The sequence below is a fragment of the Procambarus clarkii genome, chromosome 51 (assembly GCF_040958095.1).
Source record: "Procambarus clarkii isolate CNS0578487 chromosome 51, FALCON_Pclarkii_2.0, whole genome shotgun sequence".
Lineage (NCBI taxonomy): Eukaryota > Metazoa > Arthropoda > Malacostraca > Decapoda > Cambaridae > Procambarus > Procambarus clarkii.
In genome coordinates, this window is record NC_091200.1 from 15049028 (window position 1) to 15068129 (window position 19102).

Below are 19102 nucleotides of genomic sequence, written 5' to 3' on the forward strand. Positions count from 1 at the left end.
GTTATATTACTGTTATGGGCAACCTCACAGTGCTGCTTCGCACTTTCATAAACTGTTTAATCAATGTAAAGTATGCTGCCAAATTTCGTAATCGGACGCATAAGTGCTTAATGCATCTTGAGACACATTTGTCCTACACTTGAGTATTTCCTCGATACTCTTCCCCAATCCTCCCATCCCTCCTTGCTCTTTGTCGACATTTGTTGGCCTTCTTTCCCTTAAGTTTATCAGAGTTTCCTTATCACATGCAAGTTTGAAGACGACGACCTGTGCCGGTTAGCTTTCCCTTCCTGGGTAATTATGGAGCGTAAAATGCCACTTGCTGATCCAGTTGAGCCGCATTACACTGTTCATGCTGATGCATAGTATTCACTCCTTCACCAGCCGTTGCCTTACTTCGAGGAACAACGTTTCGGCTTTCATATTGCGGGAGGCCCAACACGCGGAGCCCCGAGGATGAGGCAGAGGGAGACGACTTGTTGCTGCAGGACAAAACTGACACTTCCCTCGTGGCAGGAGCCCGCAGGAACCACCACACCGCTCCCAGCACCACTTGCTCAACACCAACACGCTGCACCTCGTGCTGGCACACCGCCCGCGAATGTTAACTTAGTCCTTCGCCAGGAAGGCAGAGCCAGCCCGCCCGCGGCCACGCTCACCCTTGGTATACACGCGCTCACAACGTGGAAAGTGTGTGTTGCCCAGGTTGGACAGGGCCGGCACTCCACGCACTAATAAGGCTCGCTTCTCTAAGAAAGTTGTGGCAGCTGCATTCTTGGTGGTGTCCATTCATTGGAGGCGTTGAGCGGGTGGCCGGCCTGATGCAGGGGGTACAAGGGACAGTAGAGTCGACGGGTGAGGACCCTGTGTCACTGCCCCCCACGCAGGCAGGAAAGAAGGTAGGCAGGCGAACCTGACTGCAAAGAAGCTGGGCCTAAGAGCTAGAATTCACTTCTTGCTGACAGCAAAACACACAGGCAAATAGAAAACCAGATTTCCAAAAGAGGAAATAGTCGAGAACGAGGGATTTCCTACAGGATGTTTAATGAGAAATTAAACTAGGCGAGAACTCGGTTCACGAGACTATGGGCTGTCACCCAGAAATACACACACAACAGATGGGTTCCTTCTACTGCGTAATTTAGCCAACCTACAACATTTTTTCTACAACTAACAAACGGGTTTCGGTTGTGTGGTGAGCAACCCGGCGAGGGTGGGGGAGCCGGGTGAGTGTGTCGGGAACATATCAACGCCTGCATGTCGTCGCCAGAATGTGTAAACAAGAGCGCTCGTGCATCCCAGCACAACACAATAGTCACGAGGAGAACAGCTGACTTGGTGTAAACAACTGTGTCCCAAGCGAGGTGGACTGCCAAGGTTGACACGCTGACGAAGGTCCCTCCACCCCTGACAGCCAATGGTCCTCCGCCCCTGACAGCCTATGGTCCTCCGCCCCTGACAGCCTATGGTCCCTTCACCCCCTGACAGCCTATGGTCCCTTCACCCCCTGACAACCACCCTAATACACCGTTCTTGCACCACTGCTCTTTCTCATTCTTCTATCAGATAAAGACAAAAATAATCAGTTTCGTGTTATCCTTTGCAGATGATACAAAAATCAGCATGAAAATTTCCTCTGTAGAAAACACTGAAAATTACAAGCCGACATTAATAAAGTCTTTGATTGGGCAACGGAAAATAACGTGATGTTTAATAGTGATATATTTCATGTACTTAGGTATAGCGGAAACGAGCAACTTGAAAGAAATGCAAGATACAGGACACAATCAGACCTACTCATAGATGGAAAACGTGTAACAAATCTGGGAATTATAATGTCTGACAACTGGATATTTGGTGACCATAACCAAGCTAATATAGCGTCAGCCAGGAAAATGAAAGAATGGATTTTTGGAACGTTCAAATCCAGGACTCGCACAACAGTGCTAATACTATTTAAATGACTGGTGCTGTCCCGTCTTGAGCACTGCTCGGTACTCGCTTTCCCTTTCAGAGCAGGAGATGGGTGAAATAGAGGGAATACAGACAATATATTCGGCACACTTAGACACGATATATCACGGTGCAAGTGACAGGATGAACAACCCAGCGGGTTTTCTTCCTATTGGGGAGTGTTGTACATTCTGCTATGCCGGTATGTCCACTCACAAGATGAGTGGCGCTGCCCAATAAACTCGCCCCTCGGGGCAAAATTTAAAATTTTAAATATCACCTAAATTATTGGGATCGTCTCCAAGCTCTCGAAATGTACTCTCTGGAAAGAGACTAGAGGTATCAAATATTCTATACATAGAAGATACTGAAAGAAACAGGGTTTCCTCAAAAGTAATGGCATTAAAAGACCCACACTGAAGAAAGGAGGAGTGCAATATGGTACCATCAACACACGGAGTGAAGGTTGACAGTCACATTACCATGACAATTACACACTAGTCAAATTAATCAATGTCAAATTAATTAGCAAAAATTAAAAAAAATTAAACATTATCTAAAAAGATTTAAATGCTTACAAATAAGCGATATCAGAAAATACACCATATAAGCTGGATGATTCAACTCCACTGCTGCAAAGAGAGGGAAGAATCTGGTGTGAACTATTGTTTTCAAGTTCATTTATGAATACGGGGAGAGACAGCAAGTGTGTGTGTCAAGCACTTCAGGTCCCGACTGTCAAGATCCCGAAGCTCGCAGTCATTTGGAGAAGGTAAGGTAAAGTAATTATCAGGAGAAAGCGTTAAGTCGGAGTCAATCATACGACTATATGACACTTGGAAGGGATGATGATGATAATGATTTGGGATAAGTCGGAGGAATGGTACCCAACCACTTCGGGGATTGAACACCGACCTGCAAGGTGCAGCACCGTCGCTCTACCGTCCAGCCCAAAGGGTTAGATGCCATATTGAAAAAATATGTTATGTACCAAGAAGATTACATTCCTTCACGAGTCTTCACTAATAATTTCTGCTTCAGAAATTATGAAAATATGTCATATAGAAGAATAAAAAGTGGACATAATTACCTCTTCGAGTCCTGCACTCCAAGAGGTCTGCCAAGTCAACTGGTCTTCATCTTCAAGATGGAGAGGACATCTTCAAGAGGAAACTAGTTTCCTCCAAGGAGTGCCGGACCAACCGGGCTGCGGTGGGTATGTGGGCCTGAGGGCCGCTCCAAACAACAGGCTAGTGGACCAAACTCTCACAAGTCAAGCCTGGCCTCGGGCCGGGCTTGGGGAGTAGAACAACTCCCAGAACCCCCATCAAGCAGGTATCACGTTCCTGAACAATATTTTATAATATTCCTTATAGAGGGCGCAAGCATCGACGTATTTGCCACACATTACAGCGGGTGTTGCTCACAGGCCGGCCAACACCGCACAACAGTAGGCTTTCAGTCTGTGGGTTGATTTGAACACAGAACATAATGGATCCCAAACTGTCCTTCAGCTTCTCTGCAGTGCCAAACAACGGCTCTGAATACATATACTGTTCCACTTAACGTTGCTAAACTGATGTCATTAATCACCCCCGTCGGCTCCAGTTGCCACAGCGGACAGAAAATGGTGAACTAAAATGCCCAAACATAAGATAACCTCACCCCAGCGACCGACCCGCGCAGTGCACAATAGAAAGTTGTTTTCACATATATATACATTAAAACATTGATTGTAATCATGATATATATGTGCTTCAGCCTACAGTTTAGACCTATTGTCTTATGTATGATCCTCTGTCCTGCGTGACAGTGAATAGTAGCATTATCCTCACTTTAATAAGACTATCAAAATTCTCAGATTAGGCAAAATTGTAATTAATTTTGTCAATAAAGATTGACAAAAAGTTTTTGTTTTGGACCCAAAGTTGGACCCAAAGAAAGTTTACGTTTTCTGTTATTGGATTAGGCTACATAACATACTCAAATTATGGAAACGTACTTAACTAACACTTGTTCGGGGCCTAAATAACAAATCTTTGGCATAATATACTTAGTATCTTAGGCCTAATTTCGGATATATATGTGTGTGTGTGTGTTATATTAGACTTAAGAAAGTTAACATTTTTGTGCCCTCAACAAAATACTGTAATAAAGAATGTGAACGTTGTCGGCTGCAACAGTATTATTGAACGGTCAACCAAATAGCCGCTGTAAGTGCTGTCATCTTCAGAGCATGGGCTGGAAAATTTGTTCTTTGTAAACAAACTGTAAATACAAGGATGTAAATACAAGTATACCTATACACTTTACCTATAATATAAAATTATCGAAGCAAAATATATAATTTCTACAGCTTAATGCGACTGGGATCAGCCTGGTTGTAGCCTCGCTGGCAACATGTGAACAAGACACCCAGAGGAACATAACAGGTTGATCAATCATGCTTGGTAATACAGAGCGAGTGTGACTACCACCAGGGACCTTGTGGTCACAGCTCGTTTAATCCCCCAATTAGGAGCTTAGTGCGGTGTAATCCCCAGCGTGGCCAGGTGGCCGCTCCTCCATTCAAGGCAGGTGAACGCCAGAAATTTCTAAGTGGGTTCCTGACTCATTCACGCCCCTTGAATGATTCACGTGCACCACATGGACTCCACATGGACTGTGCTTGTGCACCAAGCTGTGTATTCATACTTGGGCAATAAGCCATGCTTGTATATCTCCTATGTGTGCCTGCAGGATCGAGCTGTTAGCTCTTGGACCCCACCTTTCTAACCGTTGGTTGTCTAATGTACTGCCTCCCGACCTATTTTCCCCTTATCATATCTACTACGTGTATTTCTCTCTAACACACACACACACACACATCTCCCAAAGATGCACGTGTCAAACTTCCAGGTACCTATTTACTCCTAGGTAAACATCAGGTGAAAGAAACTGCCCATTTGTATGTGTGTTGTGTATGTATATATGTGTGTGCGTGTGTGTGTGTGTGTGTGTGTGTGTGTGTAATTACCTACATGTAGTTACAGGATGAGAGCTACGCTCGTGGTGTCCCGTCTTCCCAGTATTCTTTGTCGGATAACGCCTTGAAACTACTGACGGTTTTGGCTTCCACCATCATCACCGTGTGTATTTTGCTTCCATTTATCCTGTTCTAAACAAAATAAAAGCTGATCAAGTCATACAAGTGGGTTTCTTGAAGATCTCAGCCCTACGGATGGACGCAGAAAGAATTCCATCCAGGCCCCCTGCGACGGGCACTCTCACGAGTAATACTGAACAGGATGCTTACAAGGTGAAACTGAAATTTAAATAAGTTTACTGAGGTATACACACACAAGGGAATGATGTAGCTCAAAATATTCTCACACCGTTCAGTACAATGTGTTCATATACATGTGCATAAATCACAGGTATACCGACTGGTAAACCAAAGGAAAGGGCATGAGTAGGGACGCGGCCCGAGGCAATAACAACATGGCAGGACAATACAGGACAGGACAGGGCAGTAATGATCATTTCATGAACCGCGGGAAACAAACATTAGATCTCCCACCAGCCGAGATTGAGTCGATTCTCAATCGACTTGAGAATGGTCCATGACGGACAGAAACGTCGTCGTCCCTTCACCTTCTAGTGTGTGGTCTGGTCAACATCCCACCATCCCTTTGCTGGTGCCCCACCGCAGCGCCTGTTGAACATCTCCCCACCCTCCCCCCCTCACCTTTCCCCACCACAACGCCATACGCAGCGAGCTTGCAAGTCACCAAGAACATCTCCCCCCTCACCTTAAACACACACTCTCATGCCTCCCTCCCTCCCACCACACACCGTGTCTTACCCCTCACACTCTGGAAAGAGAAAGAAAGTGAAGATAAATGGTCCCAATGAGAAAGACCTGGAGGTCCAAGGGGGATGATAATCACAGGCTACAGATTCTGTGACTATGCAAGAGGCGCGATAAAAATGGCTGGATCCATGACAATACAACCCACCAAAAATGACAGCTCGTACAGGAGCATCACAGGCAAGAGAACGCCTTTTAAAATCACAGAATTGCTTCCATTATAAGTAGGAATGAATCTTGACACTTAATCATGAAAAACTTCAACAGTGGCAAGGGAGATTGGAAGCGCCTGAGAAGCTCGAGGAATTGTGTAAAACCCTGGTTTGTGTCTCGGGAGAGATTGCAGGATCCGTTGAGTCCAGTGGAACTCCCGTTTGCAATTCTTTTGACCATGTCGTGGCCTAGTCGATTACGGCAGCGACTGGGATCCTCTCAGACGTAGTTTCGAACCCTCATCACGGCCCTTGTGGATTTGTTCATTTGATGCATCACGCTATTGTGCTTTCTGTGTCTCATGGTGAGGTTCTGAGAATCTAATAAGCCAAGCCAAGTATCATTAGCGGACTGAGCTTATTAGAGAAGACGTAAGGTGGCATTATATACTTGAAGATGCTGCCAATCATTACACACACACACACACACATATTATATATGTATATATATATATATATATATATATATATATATATATATATATATATATATATATATATATATATATATATATATATATATGTGTGTGTATGTGTGTGAGAAGCCTGCAGGAACGCGCAAGCCATAGATCACTAAGAACTCTATTTGACCGGCCAGGATTCGAACCCATGCTGTCCAGGATCATCCCTAAACGTACACAGTACCATGACCACCGGTACTTGGACAATCATTGGCGCGGTGGTCACTACCAGAAAGGAGAACTACCAGAAAGTTGGAAAATAGCCAATAAAGTGCTAATAAGCAAAAAAAAGGGAGACAGGAAGAACTAAACTACAGGCCAGCATCCCTTAGAGACAATACAAGGTTATGGAAAAGACAATAAGACAAAGGCTAGTTGGACATCTTTGGTAAGATACATTTTAATAACACCTACAAGGCTTCAAGGATATCAAATGGCACCTTAGAAATGTGTTAAGAGTTCTGACACGGCAACAGAGATCCGATAAAACAGACGGTGCTTTCAGGACTATTAGAAAATTTTCGACAAGGTATATAACAGAAAACTAGTGCGTGTAAGTTGACGAAATATCGGCAGGATTGACAAGGAAGACGCTACAATGGACAGGAAAGTACCTAAGTGATACAAGATAGTCACATGAGGGGAGGGACTTCAGTGGCACAGGAGTTGCATAGGGTTTAATACTTGGGTCTATCCTGTTCTTGATTTACATGATTAAACTCAAATGGAATAAACTGAATCTCAATGAACAAATCCACAAGGGCCGTGACGAGGGTAATTCATTTGATGCGTCACGCTATTGTGATTTCTGTATGTACTGAATCTCAATGTTTCCTGACGGTACAATAATTAGATTACAAACATGACAAATATGGATGACGTGGACTAACTGAAAGAATGATCACACAAGTGGCTACTAGAGCTACTCAAGTAAAGTGTAAAGTCATGAAACTGGGTGCTGAGAACAGGAGGCCGGACATAAGGTATCAAATGGCAGCTGAAGTCTTCCTGTAGTCAGAACGAACAAATACCTTATAATAAGTATCACACCGAACCTGTCTCCCAAAACCCACATGGAATAGATATCAGCAGCTACACATTCAAAGGTTGGCCAACATAAAAATTTTCTTAAGATATGTAAACAAGGAGTGTCAGCCTCTTGCAATACAACATGTCAGCCAGTCTGGAGTCCGTAGAGCGCTGAGTCCATACGTGGTTAACCACAAGACTAAGCTAGACCAGAGGCATGCCTCCAAGACTAGGCTCAGAACAAGGAGGAAGTTATCTTGAGGTTATCTTGAGATGATTTCGAGGCTTTAGTGTCCCCGCGGCCCGGTCCTCGACCAGGCCTCCACCCCCAGGAAGCAGCCCGTGACAGCTGACTAACACCCAGGTACCTATTTTACTGCTAGGTAACAGGGGCATAGGGTGAAAGAAGCTCTGCCCATTGTTTCTCGCCGGCGCCTGGGATCGAACCCAGGATCATAAGTCCAGTGTGCTGTCCGCTCGGCCGACCGGCTCCCTAAGGGGGAGGAAGGGTGAAGAACCTATCAGCGGCCCCGGGGACCCTCGGTACCTGTATATAGGGTCTAGTGATGGGCGGAAGCTGGTTATGGGCAGGGAGTGTGGGTAAGGGGGAAGAAATGGGCTGGCGTGTGTTGATGAATGGATGTGTATGGAATGTGGATATAGGTTTGTTTCTTTTCCCTACCACGGACGTGGCCACACATTTGGAATGTATTAGGCAGTGATGTGGTGGAGGCAGATTCCATACACAGTTTCAAATGTAGATATGATAAGAGCCCAGTAGGCTCAGGAACCTGTACATCACGTGATTGACAATTGAGAGGCGGGACCAAAGAGCCAGAGCTCAACCCCCGCAAGCACAATTAGGTGAGTATATTTATAATGCTAACCAGCATAAATACATTTTCTTCTGTCCTCCATGGACGGGGTTAGAGTTCTGCTAAACACATAGTTCAGTGATATATTGAACCATCAACCACAGAAGGTGATCGTAGTGCCTTTGAAATGTTAATCTAACCTATAAAACATAAATACACAGCTGTCCAACATAAACAGTGTTCGAGGTGTCTTTTTACAGTGTCATTAATGTGCGTTTACAAAGATGAAATGCAATTCTGACCAGCTTCCACACATCCTGTATACACACACATTATATTATATATATATATTATATATATATATATATATATATATATATTATATATATATAATCTCTTCCACCTACGTCAGTCTCAAAACCATAAGCCTATACCCATATTCCCCCACAGGCCTACACAACCATCCCTCTCCTTATTTCCATATGCCCTGCCAACATCCATCTCTCTAACAAATCCACAAGGGCCGTGATGAGGGTTCAAACCCACGCCCAGGATGATCCTACCCATCTCTCCTACTCTTCGCACATTCTACATAATCCCCCACTAACGCCCACCCCCATTACATTAACCAACCTCCTCCCCCCTCACAACGCACCTAACCCCCCCAGCCACAACGCCACCTTTCCCACTCGTAGTTAAAACGCTTGAATCTTAATTTATCTTCCCTCTTGAAGGTGTGGCTAGTCCTCCCTCCCTCCGCCTGCTCGCCCTTTCTCAGTCTTCTCTGGCGGCCACCTGAGGGCACACCCCCCCACCCACACCCCCACAACACCTGGGACTTTGTTTACCCTCCCTCCCCCCCCCTCCTCCCTTCCCCTCCCAAATCCCAAAACCTCCACTACATCACAGATGCCCCCATCATAATACCCCTACTCACTCTCCCCCACCAGCCCCCCACATCTCACCTGCCTCGCGGCATAACCTTTTTGTCCTGGTCACGCAGTTACCGCATCCACCTGCTCCTCCAGGGAAAAGGGACAGGGGGAGGGGGGGAAATGGGAGGTATATTTCAGGATCCTTTTTTATAAAGAGGAAGGAGAGGCATAGGTGAAGGGAAGTATAGAAGTGGGAAATACAGTGAGAGGTATATGAAAGCAGGTGAGCTGTCCGCCTTGCTGACACGATGTGTGGGTGTCAGCAAGGCGGACAGCCCACCTGCTTACAACAGTCTTAAATAAATGTAGACTTGTCAACATGTAGACTTATCGGTCATTCACAGGCCGGCCGCTGTTAAGACCAACACACTAGGAAACTTAACTCACGGGAGTGCAGGTGGGAGGGGTACACGATGGCAAGGGAGAGTGCAGGTGGAAGGGGGGGAGTAGGGTCCGGGGGGGAGGGAGAGGGGGGGACTAGGAGTAAAGAGAAAGATTAACCAATAACAGGAAGAAAGGATTGTTCACCTTAAAACACCAAAAGATCAGCTAAAGAACGGCTGTGATGGAAAGAAGTTTAGCGGAACAATTATCCCTCCACCCCTCCTGTAGTGAGAGTGGGGGGGGGGGGGAGTGGTAGGTAGAGGTGACAGAAAGGTTAAGGCAAGCGAAAGATCTAAGAAGGAAGGTGGAGGGGAGGTGGGGCAGACGAAGAAAGAGTGGGCGAGGGCAATGACTGCGGGACTTGTACCCACCTTCCCCTAAACACACTGCCCACCTGCACCACAGTCATCACCACACACAGAAGAGAAGAAGAAGAGATGAAGACATACATAGCTTCAAATGTAGATATGATAAGAGCCCAGTAGGCTCAGGAATCTGTACACCAGTTGATTGACAGTCGAGAGGCGGGACCAAAGAGCCAGAGCTTAACCCCAGCAAGTACAACTAGGTGAGTACACACACGCTCTGACAAAAGTTTCACATATAAATAACCCACTATGAGAAAAGTCCAGCATGGCGATATCTGAAGATAAATTAAAACCTGTACAAACGATACAAGCGAGTCGAAGAAATGTAAGGAAATATTCGTCCAGAGTAACCAACAAGTGGAATGGACTCATTTTATGTCCAGATATGACAGGGTACTGCTGTGAGGAAAGTTTAAAAAGTGTATCCCGTACACTAATGGGGCTAACTATATGAATCTCCTTCAGTTATTTAATTGGTTGTCATTCAGAACGTATGTGCCACGCATGTTAGACCATTTCTGGAGAATGCAGCGCCAGTTTGCACCTTTCACTAACCAAGCAAATATACAAGAGAAATATTGACCAAATCACACACACACACTAGAAATTGAAGAGACGACGACGTTTCGGTCCATCCTGGGCCACTATCAACTCGATAGTGGACTTGATAATGGTCAATAACCACTATCGACTTAATAATGGTCCAGGACGGACCGAAACGTCATCACTTCAATTTCTAGTGTGTGGTTGGGTCAACATTTTTCAGCCACGTTATTGTGACTCATCATGTGCATGCAGGAGAAAGTTCAGAGGTTTGCCAGCAGAGTATTAGCTGCGGGGAGAGGCAGATGCTGTGAGCAAACTGCACGAACCGCGTCTCATCATACTAGTGAGGGATTATCGCATATTAACCTACAAAATAATCTGGGATACCCCAGAAAAACAGTCTAGAATATTTACCCACGGAGTGCTTGCAAAGTAGGACGAACCAGGACTGGGACCAGGACTGGGACCAAGAGTGGGACTAGTACTGGGATCAGGACTGGGACCAAGAGTGGGACTAGTACTGGGATCAGGACTGGGACCAAGAGTGGGACTAGTACTGGGACTAAGGTCAGTGAGCACTGAAGGAAGCTCAACACTCTGACGAATCAAGAAGAATGTTCACACAACACAGGTGAACCTGCCTTGTGTGCGGGGGCAGTGGGAGCGCCCGCGGCCGTCTCTGGCCAGGTTAGGCTGGTAGCCTTAGACCTATCAGTGTCCGTAGCCTGCAACCACATCGATGACACCCCAGTCTGGTTGATAAGGTACCCTTTAGTAGGTGCTCATAATCTTCATTCCCGTTAAAAAATAACGTTTATCAAAGTATCTCGTTGACTGCATTGCAAGGTAAAGCATCCGAAGGATTTTAAACTTTCTCAATGTGTTAATATATGAACTTTAAGAGGAAAAGTTTTATCCACGTTCAGCAGTGTTGATCCCGTCTTAAAGCGGTTGATATGTGGTATTATTCCACCCTAGAAAGTATTAGTGTGTACAAGTCATTACTGGCTTGGCATCTATTAAGTGTGTTTGCGTGGAGGGCTCTAGACTCATAATCCTAGGGTCCGGGTTCGATCCCCGGTGATAGCAGAAACAAAAATGGGCAGTTTCTTTCACCCTGATGCACCTGTTACCTAGCAGTAAATAGGTACCTGGGAGTTAGACAGCTGCTACGGGCTGTTTCCTGTGTGTGTGTGTGTGTGTGTGTGTGTGTGTGTGTGTGTGTGTGTGTGTGTGTGTGTGTGTGTGTAGGAAAAAAATTAGTAACAGTTGATTGATCGATTGACAATTGAGAGGCGGGCCAAAAGAGCAGAGCTCAACCTCCGCAAGCACAACTAGGTGAATACAACTAAGTGAATACACATACACACATTCTCACACAAGTGTGCGTGTGTGAGCATACTTGTCATCACATACATATACAATGTTATATATTATCCCTTTCAGCCATCTGCTAAAAAGTATATGGCAAATAGATTATATATCAGCCTTAGACATTATCTATAGATAGATGCATTTGCACGGAGTGAATGACCTATTTAATCTATTTTATGCAGTAGCCTATTTTACATATCTCCAATAATTCATCTGTGTACACATTCGTGAACCACACGTTTCAGTACAATGATATAATTGACAATGTTCCTGGTAGGTTAGTCTGGTTTAGTACCATCCTGGAAGACTCGTCCGGGGGGCACCCTGGAAGCCTCTCGTCCGGGGGGCATCCTGGAAGCCTCTGGTCGGAATCATCATCTTAGCATCTCCCGTCTCTGCCTTTAAGGCAAGACAAGAAAACCATGTAGGGAAGGGCGCCACGAGTAAGGATTAAGGTAAGAAAGGTAGAGAAGGCGAATTATTCAATGAAGGTTTCGGACCATGTGCAGAAAGGTATGGATGGTAAAGGGGAGAGGTGGTAAAGGGAGGGGTGATAATGAAAGGGGCGGTGATTGGAGGGAAGAGATGAAGGAAAGGGAGGCAGGCACAACAGTGACTCGAACAATAGCAGCTTCAAGTGTGAGGGGCAGGAGAGGCAACGTGTTGACTCTCTCGTCCCTGATGACTTCAGCCAGAATCATTACCCCTTCCCTTCCCCAACTTCCCCCTGCCCACACTTAGCTTACCCCCACCCCTGGCGCCAGGTAGAGCTCAGTGTCACCTGTGTACCTACAATGATGCTGGGTAATTGCCACCAGCACTGATCCAGTGAAATAAGATGCATTTATAACGTCAACTATACATCTTAATGAATATATATCTTCAATGAGGAAAAAAGCACCTATTACAAAGCCGACACTTTAGGCAGGTTAGGTTATCATTCTAGTTCAAGAATTGTTGATTTTAAATAAGCAGGTGGAGCCCCCAAGCTGGTGGCAGTCAGTGAGGCGGACCCAGAGAGTGGTTGCTGGGGCCCCCAAGCTGGTGGCAGTCAGTGAGGCGGACCCAGAGAGTGGTTGCTGGGCCCCCAAGCTGGTGGCAGTCAGTGAGGCGGACCCAGAGAGTGGTTGCTGGGCCCCCAAGCTGGTGGCAGGCAGTGAGGAGGACCCGGAGAGTGGTTGCTGGGGCCCCCAAGCTGGTGGCAGTCAGTGAGGGAGCCCCAGGCTAAGTCATGATAAAAGTACATCACCATGACAACTGCTGCAGCTGTGGCTGCTCCTCGACTAACAAGAGTCGTGGAAACTGTTTATACACTTCCACAATCGTGACTATTAATAGCATGTTTTCTTAAACAACCGTCCCCGAACCTCCTCCCTCATATTTGGAAACATTTCTTCCTTCCAATAATACGACCAGGTATGTTCTTTATCGTCATTTTCTTTCATTATTTAAGTGTAATAAAATTAGCAAGAGTATTTCTGTGCCGCACAGAGAGAGTCGCGGCGAGTAGCCTCATCCCCCCCTCAGCGCGCCAGTCAACAAACCTCCACACTAACTCCATTTACAAACTTAATAAACCTTTGCCATGGTAACAAATGGCTTTATTTTCACATCTGATACGGTTACACTATCAACACTTTACAGAGTAAACAAGATAATTATTAGCACTGACACAATTACAAAACGAACACAAGGGAGCGGGTGTTGCCAAAAGCCAGACAGCAAAGCAACATGCTAAAGTTCACGATATCCTCGTAATCTATCCAACCTTTGCCAGTGATGGCAAACTGATTTCATATCAGTTTGATGAACCATCTTACGAAATGGATATCTTAGTATCGCCTTGCACAACTCTTGACATTAACTCTGTAAACCTTAATTTAAGTTAAACCAACACATTTTCGTCACAACACCAGCGGGGAAAATTGGGTTTATACTGTAATTAGAATTAGAGTCATAGCGACATGACAAGTCGTTAAGCTGGTCCTAGACATGCCACCGCCAGTACTGCAAGGGTAGTCGTCGCCGCAACAAGAAGCGGTTGTCGTTCAAGGCATCATCACTGACTTATGACACGGCAAGAGATCTCGTTTCCAGACTAGAATGAAAAAAAAAATGCGCCACAGGCAAACACCACAGCAAGAGTGATTAATAATAAATCTGGTGTCACAGGGTTACTGGCGCAGTGGGAACACATTCGTCTAAACTTCAGGATGAGAGTAATTTGTTACTCTTAGGGATTTTCCCATAGAGGAAGGAAACTTTTTTGTTGTTTTTCTACCCTTTGACCACCGGAAAGTAGTTTTCAGAGGCGCACGCAACTACCTTCCAGGTAATCACACCACGCAAGCCAACTGTCACACCGTTCTTGAAGATGAAACACGCCCTGGCCTTCACAACAGATGTTTGACAGCCAAAACGCTTTGTGTATTAGTGGATTTATGTAATATAACATTTATGTACCTACTGATTAACCACGCTAACAGGTTTCATGTATATTTTACAAACTATACTAATTTGTATTTATATTGCGATTATTATTGTGCCCAAGGGCTCTTTCTTGAGCCCCTGGGCTCTTCAACGTCTACGTCACATTTCACACAAACAATATAACTAAACACCCTTGTCGCCGAAGTTCATTGGCGACGAATACATCGACAAACTATAACATCGAATCTCGCCGTCTAAGTACAAGTGGACGAAGAACCAACTGCCAGAAGCCCTGTGGGAAGAAAGTGCCTAAACAGACCAACCTCAACAAGATCCAAGTCAACAGGATAGGTTGCTATGCCTGCAACGGCAGCAGCAAAACTCCATACTAACAGCAGCAGGAGCCCAGACAGCAGTTGCAGAAGCATTAGGAGATGCTGATGTCTAGAGCAGCAACAGGACCCAGCAAGCGGTCTGCTGGCTAACCCCCGCCCGTACTCCCCCAAACACACACACACACCCTTGGTGACTCTCATCCGCCACCGTGGGGGAAGTGGGAGGCAAAGTAAGGGGGGAGCGGGGTTCAGAGGACAACAGTGAAGAGAGATGGGAGGGTGTCGCGAGATGCTTACCTAATTGTGACTACTGGGGAGCGAGGTCTAGCTCTATATGCTCCGCCTCCTAGCCTTGATTTACCTGTTGCCTGAAATTTAGCTTTCCCGACGTTTGAATTCTTTGTCGAACCTGGCTTTAAAGTTGTACACTTGAGATGGTTTCACGACTTCAGTGAATTGCATTTGTTGCTTAACCACACTGGGTACATGAATTTCCTTAACTTTCTTCGACACTCTTTTGCGTTTTCGGCTTCCACCTATATTCTCTTGTTCTACTTAAAATAGGCTGTCCTTGTCCGCCTTGTTTATTCCCCTTCAGTATCTATGATGGCATCGTACACCCTCTGCTTCTTCTCTCCTCTAGGTTGTCCGCCTTTGTTCCCTTAGCCTGTCCTGGTAGCTTTAACCTTAGTTCTGATATTAATCTTGTGGCAAGCCTTGGGGAACTCCACTTACCAAATTCCTCCAACTGGAAACTTCCTGACTTTTTGCCTGTCGTATTTTGGAAACCTTGCCGTTCAACTATTAAAGTTTGTCAGGCATTTATTTCCCCCCCTTTAACTCCATGGAGGTATGGTGGGGAGCTGGAAAAGGAATAAATGGAGGAGGAATTCATGCAAGCATAACCGAAAGAACAAAAATAATGCCACATTTGTTTTACTCAAAACCACGACAAAAGAGGAACAGAAAAGTATATATATGCATGCATAGGCATCGGAGTACTACTCCATGTAGCAGCGCACCAAAGTATCCATCTAGTTAATGCACACCCACATGTGCTGAAGTACTTGAGAAAAAAATTTACACTCGCCAACTATCTTGCAAGAGAGAACAAGATTAACTTAACTTCCAATCACACACAAATCAGCAAGCCGGGAAGCTTGCCTATTAATCATTGCTCGTACTTCCTTTCAAATTTCTACACTTTGATGTCGCCTGAATCCCTTCTTCACCTTAATTGACAAGGAGGAAGAATGTGCTATATGTACTAGGAAGTCCCTAGTGCTGGAGGGCAGCCTCGCACACTGGAAACAGGTTTCTTCATACCTTACCAAGCCTAGCATAATTAATGTATTGAGACACTAGCGACTGCATGGTCGATACAAATAATATACAAGATGAATGCAGCATTACGATAAACAAAACTATACCTCTTCGCCTGAGCTGCCAACCTCACCATTAAACGTGCCCAATCTCACGAAAGACGAATGTCCGTGCAGACAGCTCCGGTAACTTAACGTGTTTGGCTCAAGAGTCAAAGGTTATGGTCAGAGTCACGAGTCAAAGACCGAGGTCAATACTGAGATCAACAAGTCACAGAGCTGATTCAAGTATCTAGTCTGAACAGGCCTTGGTGTTATATTTCAACTATGTCAATTTACGTGCAACGTTCACATGTGAGGTTTTCCGTACCACGTTACTAATACGACCACCAACAACGTAGAAACATTCCCTGCAAAAAAGTTTCGAATATTCAAGTACTGTATCATACTATTTTAAATTACCTTGTTACCAAAATTTTACGGCAACCACCCCAAAAATTATCACAAGATCCCTTCAAACAACTGTCCTCAATCTGTACCCCTCCCCCGCTCAACCAACCCTTCACTCCCACCCTAGGTTAAGTGCAAAGGTATAACTGTTTTTGTTTTATCTTCAACCACATTTTTCATCCCTAACTCGGTTCAGGCTTCAAGTAACCAAGAGAATGTATAAAGAAGCCATTATTATACGACTTGAGAATGGTCCAGGACGGACCGAAACGTCGTTTCTTTATTTTCTGGTGTGTGGTCTGGTCTTCATATCTTCTGCCACGTTGATATCATCTGCACCTGTATAAAGATACCATTTCTCAATATACATCCCCTTGTTCCAACAACCAGTTGTGACCCCCCCCCCACACATCATAAATATACAAAATGTATATGTAGAGGGTACCACCTCTGGTGCAGTTGTAGGGTCCCATAGCCTCGAGGAAGCAAACAGCCAGCACTCGGGGAAAATTTATCGTACAACTCGCCTGTTGCCTTACCTTATCGTCGTCAGCACCTGTACGACCTGGTCTGGTCACCTAACATCGCGTCATGGCCAACCTCCTCATTCCACTCTCCCCCTCCTCGCTATTTCCACATTTCCTCTTTTGGCTGACATGCCCCAAGCGTCACAATGTCACTGTAATTTAATGGTAAATCTCCCTCTGCACAGTAACCGTGGAGCTGGTGAGCCGCTAACTGAAGTACGAGGTGGTGGTGGTGCAGGTGGTGGCGGGGGCGAGCCAGGCTCCGTCCCCAGTCAGGCCAGGGAGCTGCCATAAGCCACTAGACCCGCCTCTTCGCCTCTATAGTATTCCTGTAATTAAAACTATGTTCCATAGTTTAACATACGCAACATGCTAATTTACACATTCCTAAAATCGGGAAAACTTTTGTACCATTCGGAATGCAAACTGGAATTATGGCGATAGTGTATGGTAATGAGAGGTTATACTAATGGGAACCACCACGGCTTGCCAATCTCACGCGAGTTGGAAGTTTTGAATGTTTATCAAGTGCTTTAACTTCTTATAAACTAATATGACTTTACACAAATTATCACTTGGACAGCACACACCCTTTTATATAGTCAAAGAAGAGAGCATCAACAGTACTTGTTAAATAAAAAAAACACAAATTAAGGCAAAGCCACATACACACATTTTATACATTCCAATGTGATGCCCGCACAATACCTCTTAATACTAGTTTAAAAGCTCTTAATACTTTTTTATGTTGTACACTTTATTATACAAGGTTACACAGTTACATATCTGATTGGTTACAAAAAGTGGTCATTAAGCGGAAATAAAGGGAAGTTTGTTTCCTAAAGGCTGTACATTTCTTCGAACTCCTCCGACGCTGGGCAGGAACCGAGGATGCAGTGGGCATGTCCCCTCTGGATCGCGACACTGAGGCGCTGGAAGAGAAAACTTGCTGCGCTATGCTCTAGGGTCTCTTGTAGTTTCAATGAGCCTGGAACTAAGATCCATATATATATACTGGGACCATGTGAGTAACATTTGTGCTGCCGAGCTTGAATGGTCCCCAAGCTAACATGCAACACAAAACTCACCCCTGAAGGATTCGAACCCAGACAGACAGACAGGGTGCCCAAATGTAAAAGCAGCCCAGCCTTATTCTGGTAACCACTAACGCACTGTCTGGTGGACGGTTTAAGCTGCTCATATACAATGATTTCAGATCTAAACAACGCATAACTTTTTACACTAGTACGTTCAAGCCTTTGTGAGTGTGATTTTTCCCCAATCAGACCTGAATGATTGAAGCAATACTGTCTTACAAGCAGAGATGGGGGATATCTGTACCTAGGTCTAGTTCACCTTTGTTGCATGCTAGTTTGACTATATGTCTATCATCATGATAAGTTATATTGATGAGATAGAATCCATACAAAAGATATTCTAAGCCCTTTATTCTATACAGCGAACACGTTATTTATAATTGCAGTTTCAGACTATCAACCAGGAAGCCTGCCTAGTTAGAGAGCGGGCCACCAGGGCCATTTTTACTTGCATTTAATGACCTTCCCCTATTGTAACTACAGCTCACACACACACACACACTCATTAGATGACATCTCGTATGTTATAATGAGGCGCAATTTAAGTTCTAGTTTGAAAACTTCTCGAAGAGCAACTTGGTATGTCTCGTCTCGTTGTCACTTCCGTGTCTTTCAACTCCATCATTACCAGGTCATTCAGTAATTTTCCTCATGATATGACTGTGGAACAATTCCTTGTCTTTTGTATGATATTACATTTTCATCCTATATTTTTTTACACAGTTTCTAATTTTTAAATAATAAGTTCTTGTTATTTAAAGTACGAGGATTTTCAGGGTTCCAGGCCAGTGTCACGTGTGGTATAGGAGCAGACACTCCTGTGAATCACCTAAATATTGATGGATCTAATTCTTCACACCTCTTGGCTTCTCTGTTCAAGTTCAAGTATGTTTATTGAGACAAGAAAAAAAATATATCTCAAAGGGATAGAGTAACTTAGGCTATTTCTACCCCCCCCCCCCCCCCCCCCCCCCGTGATTCTCTGTTTACCTTACGTCGCAGCCTGTCGAGCCT

General features: G+C 44.9%; 1 long non-coding RNA gene across 1 annotated transcript in view; it reads right to left on the reverse strand.

Annotated features, from left to right (window-relative positions):
- LOC138351912 (uncharacterized) overlaps positions 1-19102 on the reverse strand; it is a 146123-nt gene that overhangs the window by 1554 nt on the left and 125467 nt on the right. The gene's annotated exons all lie outside the window — the stretch shown is intronic.